The 10,395-nt window shown below is 37.8% G+C and overlaps 1 long non-coding RNA gene across 1 annotated transcript in view; it reads left to right on the plus strand.

Annotated features, from left to right (window-relative positions):
- The first annotated feature begins 7,261 nt into the window (after positions 1 to 7,261).
- The window catches only part of LOC136837749 (uncharacterized), a 12,807-nt gene continuing 9,673 nt past the window's right edge, over positions 7,262 to 10,395 (plus strand). Inside the window, exon 1 of the long non-coding RNA XR_010852752.1 lies at positions 7,262 to 7,463. This is a non-coding gene — a long non-coding RNA (uncharacterized lncRNA). The remainder of the gene's footprint in view (positions 7,464 to 10,395) is intronic.

The following is a 10,395-nucleotide window of genomic DNA, read 5'->3' on the forward strand; positions in this document are numbered from 1 at the left end:
AGAAAAGCTAGCGTGTTTAAAGCTGGCGCGTGAAGAAAACAGGGGAATAAAAACCTGTCGAATTTAAAAGAAAACGAATAAAAAACGAAAAGGTGTAAAACGAGGTTTACAAACCGGCTGCATGGAGAGCAGAGTCATTCCATTCAAGTTTAGGATGGAAACAGTTTTTGCGAGCGTGCTGACTTGTGAGATAAGTTTCTAAGGTGTCAGGAATAACAAAACAGGTTCTTTCGAAGACAGATTGAAAGAATTCCTTGACAGCAGCGACAAAACCTCGGGCTTTTATTTTGCGTCCCCTGAAAATTGGTTTGACATCAAAAAAGAAAACAAGTAAAAAAATGTTTCGAAGTTTCTTCTGTGCAATCGAGTATTCTGTACGAAACTCTCAGCCACAGCCCATGAAACTCTCAGCCGCTGCCTATGAACCTTTCAGCCACGGCCAGGTGGTGGCCTGTTTTGCTGGCACCCATAGCGGTGCCAGACGCACGACCATGGCTAACTTTAACCTAAAAAAAATAAAGACCACTGAGGCTGCAATTTGGTATGTTTGATGATTGGAGGGTGGATGATCAGCATACCAATTTGCAGCCCTCTATCCTCAGTAGTTTTAAGATCTGAGGTCGGACAGAAAAAGTGCGGACGGACAGACAAATAGCCATACCAACAGTTTTCTTTTACAGAAAACTAAAATCTACAGCCATCGGATTGCGCTGCCGCATATTGTGCTGTAATTAATCTATCATGAATGTGATTTTCAGCTCCTTTCATGGAATTAAACAGAAGACGTTGATGGAAAACAAACAGCAGTTGAAAACCAGAACATTTACTTAAAACTTTCCTTCATCGTGTTACAACTGGTCAACTTTCGCGTTCTTTCCGTAGACATTATAAGCCAGATAATATTACGTGGAACGATACTGTGAGAAGTTAGATGAAACTCAATAACATACAGCAATGAAAAGGGGACAAGAGTCCTAATGGAAATGGCAACTGAAAACACTCAACGACTCTTGATGTCTATGAGATCCAGAACATTAATCATCAAGAGTTACTTGGAGGTTTGAAATGGGTATTCTTGACCTACTTTCTAAGATATTAGTAACTTGAGGATGGGGTAATGGAGGTCATATTAAAATACCAGTGTATGCTTTGGTCTTAGCTAACACCAACTCTGCATCCCACAGTTTCTCTCTCTCTCTCTCTCTCTCTCTCTCTCTCTCTCTCTCTCTCTCTCTCTCTCTCCCTAACAGAATAGCCTTGATGTAAAAATGAAGACCTGAAATCATTAGTTGATGATAACCGCCAACCAACGAAATTTACCGTAGCAATCCCGTCACCGTAATGGATGAAGAAACCAAAGTTTTAAAAGCAACCATCGACAAACACTGAAAGGCTCGTCTTGTATCAGGAGTCTTTCAAATATCTACTAATCAGGGGGCTTAGGCAGAAAGGTCCCCGAGCACCATTCCGTTAATGTTACGCATTACCTCCGGGAAGTTTATACGTTTGGGAAATGTCTTGTTGACTCTCTATCTGTCCGAGTCCTTGTTTTCACTTGAGTTACCCCCGACAAGGGTTTTAAGACTTCGAAAGAGATTCAGTCTATTGCGAAAGTTTAATAAAATCTCTCGTGTTCAATTACGAACCAAACTTTTATAATGAAATGTCAAGATAAAAATGCACAGATGCAAAATAAATGGTGATTTATTTTGCCTCGCACTGAGAACGAATGTATCAGAGAATGAAAAGCCCACTGAAAAATTATTATGACCTTTACTCCTACGTCCAGTTAGGCTACGTGCAGCAAATCTGATATCTGCTTTTGCAACTGAAAATTAAGTGCATTTACTTTTTACATTTTATCTAATTTCATAATAACTTATCAAAATTTACTGTTGGAAGTTAGTGAGAGAAAGCAAGTTACTCTCGAATATTTTGGTCTGCTGTTATATTCAAGCTTTTCAATCAAGTGGGCAACAAATGAATTGTTTGTGGCTTTCGGGCGTCATAACTGCCAAAGTCATTGACACTTCGTTGAATGAACGCCTTAAACAAAGATGCGCCATTGCAGCGTATTGCCATAATATATGTAAACATAAAACGCAGATTGATCATTCTCCATTTTGCCAGATACTTGTCCGAGATGAAAGGAAGACAGGCATTTAGAGGACACAAATTTGTAGAAGAAGAAGAGAAGAGAGGTTGAAATATGGTTCGTACTAAAAAAATCGATAGTAAGATATACAGATTTATATATAATAAATAATCTTAAAATAAAAGGATTAGAGCACAGGAGAAATTTTATGGTAGAGGAGAATGGGGAGGGGGAAGGAACTGAAAAAGGAGAGAATGTGATGATTTGAATGTAAGTTTCGGAGAAATAAATCAAAATAAACCGGAAGCAAGAGATAATTTTTTTTTTTATGAGCATGCATTCAAGAAAGCAAAAAGCGTCGAGATATATTAGTAGGGCTTAAATCATTTGCTTTTCTTTGTCGTTTGAAAGAGTTTAGATAAGACAGCAGTGTCTCCTTTTACATGTGATATTATTGTTCAGGGCAAGGATATTATACGAAGTCCACTGACTATGGCTTCGAACCAGCACTGCAGGGTGGAAATTACACCAAACGCGAGTGCATTTTCTAATTTTATTACAAAAATAAACCTCAGCACAAAAAAACAAAAAAACTCACCCATATTTAATACTAAGTTAATAGGAAAAATCATATGCACATTTACAATGATTTTACGTTAATCCAAAATATAGCTGGGTTTACATTCAAGAGCGAACCGAACGAGGAACACAGGATGAATTTCTGGAACACGTAGCGGCTGAATCAACTCGCAAAAAATTACGTTGAGTCTGCTACAATTTCACTGATATCACTAACTGATCGTGCCTAGAATTTTGCCTATCAGGCTCACCAATGCTGTGCTACTTTGCAGCAAGTTTCAATTCAGCACAAAAGCTGAGATGGACTTCGATTAAATGGATTAGAATGACTATAATTACCTCTAGTCTCGTGGTCAATCCAGCGAGTAGCCGCCCGGGAAAGACAGGGCACAAAAAAACACATCTAACTTACACGAGTGTTGGAAGATGAGTGAATGAAGAGCGCTCTGGCTTCACCAAAGAGAGTCCTTTTCAGAAATTTCAAGTTTTTTTAACTACGTTACTGTAAGTAAATTTCTTATTTCCAGAATTCTAACTAATCAAAAGTGCAACTTATAGTGCATTCCTCAACAACAAAAGACAGTCACAAAAGAAATAGTAATATTCAAATCAGAACCATCGCGTAAATTCTCTACGTCACTCATTTCTTGCCACATAACTCATTATGTCTCTTTTGCTATTCCTACTGACTAGATAGGAGGTTTTGTCAGCAAAATCCTTGCAGAAGATTTTGTCGACATCCTCCCAGCCAGAGGAATCTGACAGCCAGGGAAGAAATGTTAAGCATGACAGTTGAGAAGAGACAACATTCGGGTCTGACTTGTGGTCCAACTGTGACTAGAGGCCTCACAGTCGAAGTTGGCTCGCAGCACAAACATGGACCTGGACACTATTGCATGCCTTACAATGACATAACAGTGCACAAAAACAATAAGAATATGAACAAATCGCAAAATGGTGCTCCTCTCTCTTTTGGTAGCATGGAGAATAAACATCCAATCCTAACCATATGGGTCCTTGGACTTTCTCATAGTCTCACATTACTCCTTCTCAAGGAATAAATGGTCTTACACACAATACTATGGTTTACCCTCACGGAGTCAATGTCCCATTTTCTCTCATTGGGTTAGAGCCACTTTTCTTTTGGGTCTATCCTGAGTTCTGTCTGCATTCACTATATTCTGTCTTTCACTACTGTCTTCGCCCACTGTCTCTGAGCCATTATCAATTAATTCGTGATTGTCAATATTCACTGCCACACTTTCACTATCAAGCACATTATTGTCATTTCCCACTTTCAACACTTACTCGTATATCATTGTTCACTTCACGTGACACAGTATCACAGTTCCGGTCTTCATGTCTGTCGTTTACTTCCAACACGATAATGTGTTCGTTCGGCATGAGACATTCTTCACCATCACTCAGGACTTTCACAGATCGAACGACATCATCCTCTCAGGTGGGTTGAAATCAAGAGGCCAGAATTTGGCGGCGGATCGGCCTGCACTAAGATGGGTATCTAGTGCAGTCCAACGGCCGATGACACTGGCGTAGAGCCTGTAGGTACCTACGCTCCAGTGTTCAGCTCGAATCTTTGTTGTAAAGGTATCAGACATACTTTCATTCAGGGCTGCGGCAGGCATCAACTGGATGGTCCTACCTCACAGGAGGTGCAACAGGCTCAGAACCTCATCCTTGGTGTACAACAGTGAATTGCTCATAGGGCCGAATGCCTAGCGTATCTAATTTCCACCACTCATCAACTTCATGCTCAGTCTCTTGAATTTTACATACACGTAAAGTTCTTATGACAGACGTATCAACGCCCTGTTTAGCCCGTCCTGGCTGTCTCCCTTAAGGGGATACTGCATTAGGTGATACAAATACTCTGATGCCATCACACTCTTCTGGTCCATACACAAAATAATTGAAATAATCAGCGCCAATTTGTACATTTTCAAGTGTGTCACTTTCAACCTCCTGATCAGCAAGTGTGTAACCTTTCTGCTGCAAATGGTCTCTTACATTCATCAGTCCGACATTGTGAATGGGCGTGTTCACTTTGTCATGAACTAACAACCGTAAACTCAAGATTTATGGGCCTATTCTCAGGCGGCACCCTACTAAGTTAAACTCCGCCCTCCATCACGTCAGTTGCAAAGGGTGCAATATTCAATGCAAACTGTTTGACGGTGGGAAGGTCGGCCTCTCAGCCAAACAGGAACAAGGCTGACCTTTGGCCTCCACGAGGTTTAAAAATACTTGGGTCACGCACTCATTATTATTATTACCATGAATGGTAGCTGGAGCAGTTGGCAAGAAAGTAGGTGGCAAGTCCATGCTACATGAGAATTCAATTGTCTAGCATTGACAGTCAGCATCTCGTCTGATTTGTTACACTGATTAATTTACGTTATGTTTTCTCTTCGTGCTCTCTGAGTCGTGGTTGTAGACACAAGGTTAGATCTAGGAACGGTGTTCCTAGGTGAAACTACGTTAAGATTTGCGTTAGATTTTGCGTTACTGGAACAAATGAGGGTGTGGTGACATCCCCCATAAATTTTGCAATTTTGATTACTACAGCACTCATGAGTACGATGTCCTTTCATAAGACAACCCCCATGAAATCATTTCACATTTCACTGAGACATTAGAATGAAAATTTGAATATTCAGTTTGCACTGAACGATTATCTCTCGCAGACGAAGCTATTGAAATAGTACGCTTTTAGCTCTACTTTATTTACTTGGTAAAGTATCACTTCCTATGCTTTCCTCACTTCGTAAACCTACCACATCCAATGCTCGGTGGTTACCATTCTTAGAGCAGTAGGGGGGAAAATGGGAGATTAAGCGAGTATTAATGCTAATTTCTTTTTCTACATTTCTGGTCAAAGTAACGCTTCTGTTATAAACAAGAGATCTCGTGAGGGGGTAGTGCCGTCAGCGCATCTCACGCGGTGCACCGTAAGGAATTGCTTAGCAGTTCTTTAAGAAAGTCCCTTCGGCAAGTCCATGCTACGAGACCCCTTTCATCCCTTTTACTGTACTTCCATTCATATTCTCTCTTCCATCTTGTTATCCACCCTCTCCTAACACTTGTGGAACTGCTTTGAGGTTTTCCTCCTGTTACACATTTCTAACCATTCTATTCTCAAGTGCCCTTTCAGCGCTGAATGACCTCGTAGGTCCCAGCGCTTGGCCTTTGGCCTAAATTCTATATTCCATTCCATTCCTATAGAAGATAGAGAAGGGGAAGAGACCAACAGTTCAGTGTTTTAGAAGAGTCATTTGACTGGGTAGAAGAATATGCTCTGTTCAGTTCTACATTGGTGGGGTGGGTAGAGCTCTCGGCTGGCACGCTGTTGGCCAGCGTTCGACTCTCCGACCGGCCAATAAAGAATTAGAGGAATTTATTTCTGGCGATAGAAATTCATTTCTCGTCATAACGTGGTTCGGATTCCACAATAAGCTGTAGGTCCCGTTGCTAGGTAACCAGTTGGTTCTTAGCCACGTAAAATAAATCTAATCCTTCGGGTCAGCCCTCTCTCGGAGAGCTGTTAATCAGCTCAGTGGTCTGGTTAAACTAAGATATACTTATTTTGCCAGTAACTGTTATCAACAGGTCTTTCATTCCAGTTTGCTCAATTTGAAAATTAAATACATTCAAATTAGGTAAAAATAGCGTTACTTCTTCCTAGATTCATACAAATGAAGACTTCTCATGAACACAATCATCAAAAAGAGGAAACCAAAGACATTGGTTTTCGTTACCTCAGAGTTTTATCAATTAAATTCATAAGACCATTAAAACTTTCAGAAAAAGTTGATAGATGTAAACAAAGTAGAATCATTATTTATCTTCAAATCATCAATCAAAGATCTCCATTAACTCTTTGTCACGTTGAAATGAGTTTCAAAAATTAAATTTCATTAAGTCTGAGTGAAAAATTTTTGCAATAGAAAATATGTCATTTTATTCAAGAGATATCAGAAGTGATGAGGGCTTCACTTTTTCATCGTTAGAAAGCTGACATAAGTAAAGTATATCTTAGTTTTACCAGACCACTGAGCTGATTAACAGCTCTCCTAGGGCTGGCCCGAAGGATTAGACTAATTTTACGTGGCTAAGAAGCAACTGGTTACTTAGCAACGGGCCCTACAGCTTATTTTGGAATCCGAACCACATTATAGCGAGAAATGAATTTCTATCACCAGAAATAAATTCCTCTAATTCTTCATTAGCCCGCCGAAGATTTGAACTCGGGCCTAGCGAGTGCTAGCCCAGAAAGCTGACATAAGCCGAATTTGGGTGTAAGACGGAAAATGCAAGATAACTTAAAGCAACTTTTTTTCGGTTAACCATTCTGACCGACAGGCTAGTTAATATCTTCTCTCAAATTCTACCCTTTGTTTTTCTGTGTTTTCAAGTGGATATCGTTGACGTTATAATAAAATTACCTATTAACATGTTAACTACGTTTTAAACTACAAACCCAAAAGCCATTCTTATTTTAATCACTCAAACTGCGAAATTCAGTAGTTGTTTGGTGACAACACGAACGACTAACATTACTGGTAAAAAAATATATATATTGATGTTAGTGAACTTTCTCGTGCAGAAAGTACGGAAAGAAGGTTCCAGGACGAACGAATTTATAACAACGTAAGTGTTCCACATCGTTTTAAACTCTTCACGACTGAAGCACATCTCTGGTGCCACTGGTGTTTTATTAGTGTGGACCTGCAGGGACGTTTTCCGCCAAAGGATCTTTTCTTGCATTTAAGTAAGTGTTTTGTATGTGAGACTACTGCTTCCATTTTATGGCTCTTTTTTGATGCACTTAAATGCCATTTGAAGGACTTAACTAAGTGTTTTGTAATCAGACTATTGCTTCCATTTTATGGCTCTTTTAACGTTTTTTTTTAGTAATTGTTGTGCCATTTGAAGGACTTAATTCCAGCGTTTTGTATTTGAAGATTAATTGCTTCCATTTTATGGCTCTTTTAAAATTTTTTTTTATGCCCTTAGTTCATATTTGAAGGACTTAAGTAAGCATCATCAAAAGAGACTAAAGACATTCCACTTTATGGCTCTTTTAAAGTTTTTTGATGCCCTTAGTAAGCCATTTGAAAACTTTAAAAAGCGTTTTGTATGTGAGACAAAATCGAATCCATTTTATTTATCTTTTCTTTTTTTTTTTTTTCAATCCCTTAGTGTGCCATTTGAAGGACTTTGTAAGTGTTTTTGAAATGAGACTATTCAAAAATTTTATGGCTCTTTTATAGTTTTTTTTATGCCCTTATTTTTGCATTTGAAGGAAAATAAGTCTTTTTATGTGAGACTATTGCTTCCATTTTATGGCTCTTTTATAGTTGTTTTTTTTTCTGATGCCCTTAGTGTGACATTTGAAGGACTAAAGTGTTTTGTATGTGAGACTTTTGCTTCCATTTTATGGCTCTTTTATAGTTTTTTTATGCCCGAGTGTGCCATTTGAAGGACTTAAGTAAGCGTTTTGTAAGAACCAACTATTGCTTCCATTTTATGGCTCTTTTATAGTTTTTTTTTTTGATGCCCTTAGTGTGCCATTTGAAGGAGAAGTAAGTGTTTTGTATGTGAGACTATTGCTTCCATTTTATGGCTCTTTTATAGTTTTTTTTTTATGCCCTTAGTGAACTCATTTGAAGGAGTGCTAAGTGTTTTGTATGTGAGATTATTGCCATTTTTGGCTCTTTTATAGTTTTTTTTTTTATGCCCAAGTGTGCCATTTGAAGGACTTTTTCGGTTAACCATTTTGTATGTGAGACTATTGCTTCCATTTTATGGCTCTTTTTTTTTTTTTTTTTATGCCCTTTGTTTTTCATTTGTTACTTAAGTGGATATGTTGACTATTGCTTCCATTTTAAAATTTTTATAGTTTTTTTATGTTAAGTACGTTTTGAAGGACTTACAAAGTGTTTTTGTATGTGAGACTATTGCTTCCATTTTATGGCTCTTTTTAGTTTTTTTATGCCCTTGTTTGTGACAACATTTGAAGGACTTAAGTAAACATTTGTATGTGAGACTATTTCTTCCACTTTTGGATGTTAGTTTTTTTTTTCTTATGCCCAGTGAAGTATTTGAAGGAAAGAGTTTCCCAGGACGAACTATTGATTCCACTTTATGGCTCTTTTATATTTTTTTAAATGCCCTTAGTCACCATTTGAAGGACATCGTTTTGTATGTGAGACTATTGCTTCCATTTTGTGGCTCTTTTATAGTTTTTTTTTTTTTTTTTTGATGCCATTAGTGTGCCATTTGAAGGACTTAAGTAAGTGTTTTGTATGTGAGACTATTGCTTCCATTTTATGGCTCTTTTATAGTTTTTTTTTTATGCCCTTAGTGTGCCATTTGAAGGACTTAAGTAAGTGTTTTGTATGTGAGACTATTGCTTCCATTTTATGGCTCTTTTATAGTTTTTTTATGCCCTTAGTGTGCCATTTGAAGGACTTAAGTAAGTGTTTTGTATGTGAGACTATTGCTTCCATTTTATGGCTCTTTTATAGTTTTTTTTTATGCCCTTAGTGTGCCATTTGAAGGACTTAAGTAAGCGTTTTGTATGTGAGACGATTGCTTTCATTTTATGGCTCTTTTAAAGTTTTTTTATTATGCCCTTAGTGTGCCATTTGAAGGACTTAAGTAAGTGTTTTGTATGTGAGACTATTGCTTCCATTTTATGGCTCTTTTAAAGTTTTTTTTTTTTATGCCCTTAGTGTGCCATTTGAAGGACTTAAGTAAGTGTTTTGTATGTGAGACGATTGCTTTCATTTTATGGCTCTTTTAAAGTTTTTTTTTTTTTTGATGCCCTTAGTGTGCCATTTGAAGGACTTAAGTAAGTGTTTTGTATGTGAGACTATTGCTTTCATTTTATGGCTCTTTTAAAGTTTTTTTTTATGCCCTTAGTATGCCATTTGAAGGACTTAAGTAAGTGTTTTGTATGTGAGACTATTGCTTCCATTTTATGGCTCTTTTAAAGTTTTTTTTTTTTTTTATGCCCTTAGTGTGCCATTTGAAGGACTTAAGTAAGTGTTTTGTATGTGAGACTATTGCTTCCATTTTATGGCTCTTTTAAAGTTTTTTTTATGCCCTTAGTGTGCCATTTGAAGGACTTAAGTAAGTGTTTTGTATGTGAGACTATTGCTTCCATTTTATGGCTCTTTTAAGGTTTTTTTTTATGCCCTTAGTATGCCATTTGAAGGACTTTGGCTGTATCTAAAATACCATGACTTTTATCAGAGGCCCTTTTTGTGGCATTCGTATAAAAAACAAGTAACGTTAATTAGCTAAAGATGATCATACTGGGAGTATATTCTCTCCGACCGGCCAATGAAGAGTTAGAGGAATTTATTTCCGGTGATAGAAATTCATGTCTCGTCATAATGAGGTTCGCATTCTACAATAAGCTGTAGGTCCCGTTGCTAGGTAACCAGTTGGTTCTTAGCCACGTAAAATAAATCTAATCCTTCGGGCCAGCCCTCTCTAGCAGAGCTGTTAATCAGCTCAGTGGTCTGGTTAAAATAATGTATACTTTTTTTCGGGGGTATATTGCATATGGCTGACAACTTTAAACTGACGTGAAGTAAATTGTCTGACCTAAACTACAGTAGCGTTTGTCTTACTGACTTGAATTAAGTCAGTTTCGGTTTTGATGCGTTAGCACTCTTCGCAAGTTCCTATGT

Source organism: Macrobrachium rosenbergii, chromosome 59 (genome assembly GCF_040412425.1).
Source record: "Macrobrachium rosenbergii isolate ZJJX-2024 chromosome 59, ASM4041242v1, whole genome shotgun sequence".
NCBI classification, from domain to species: domain Eukaryota; kingdom Metazoa; phylum Arthropoda; class Malacostraca; order Decapoda; family Palaemonidae; genus Macrobrachium; species Macrobrachium rosenbergii.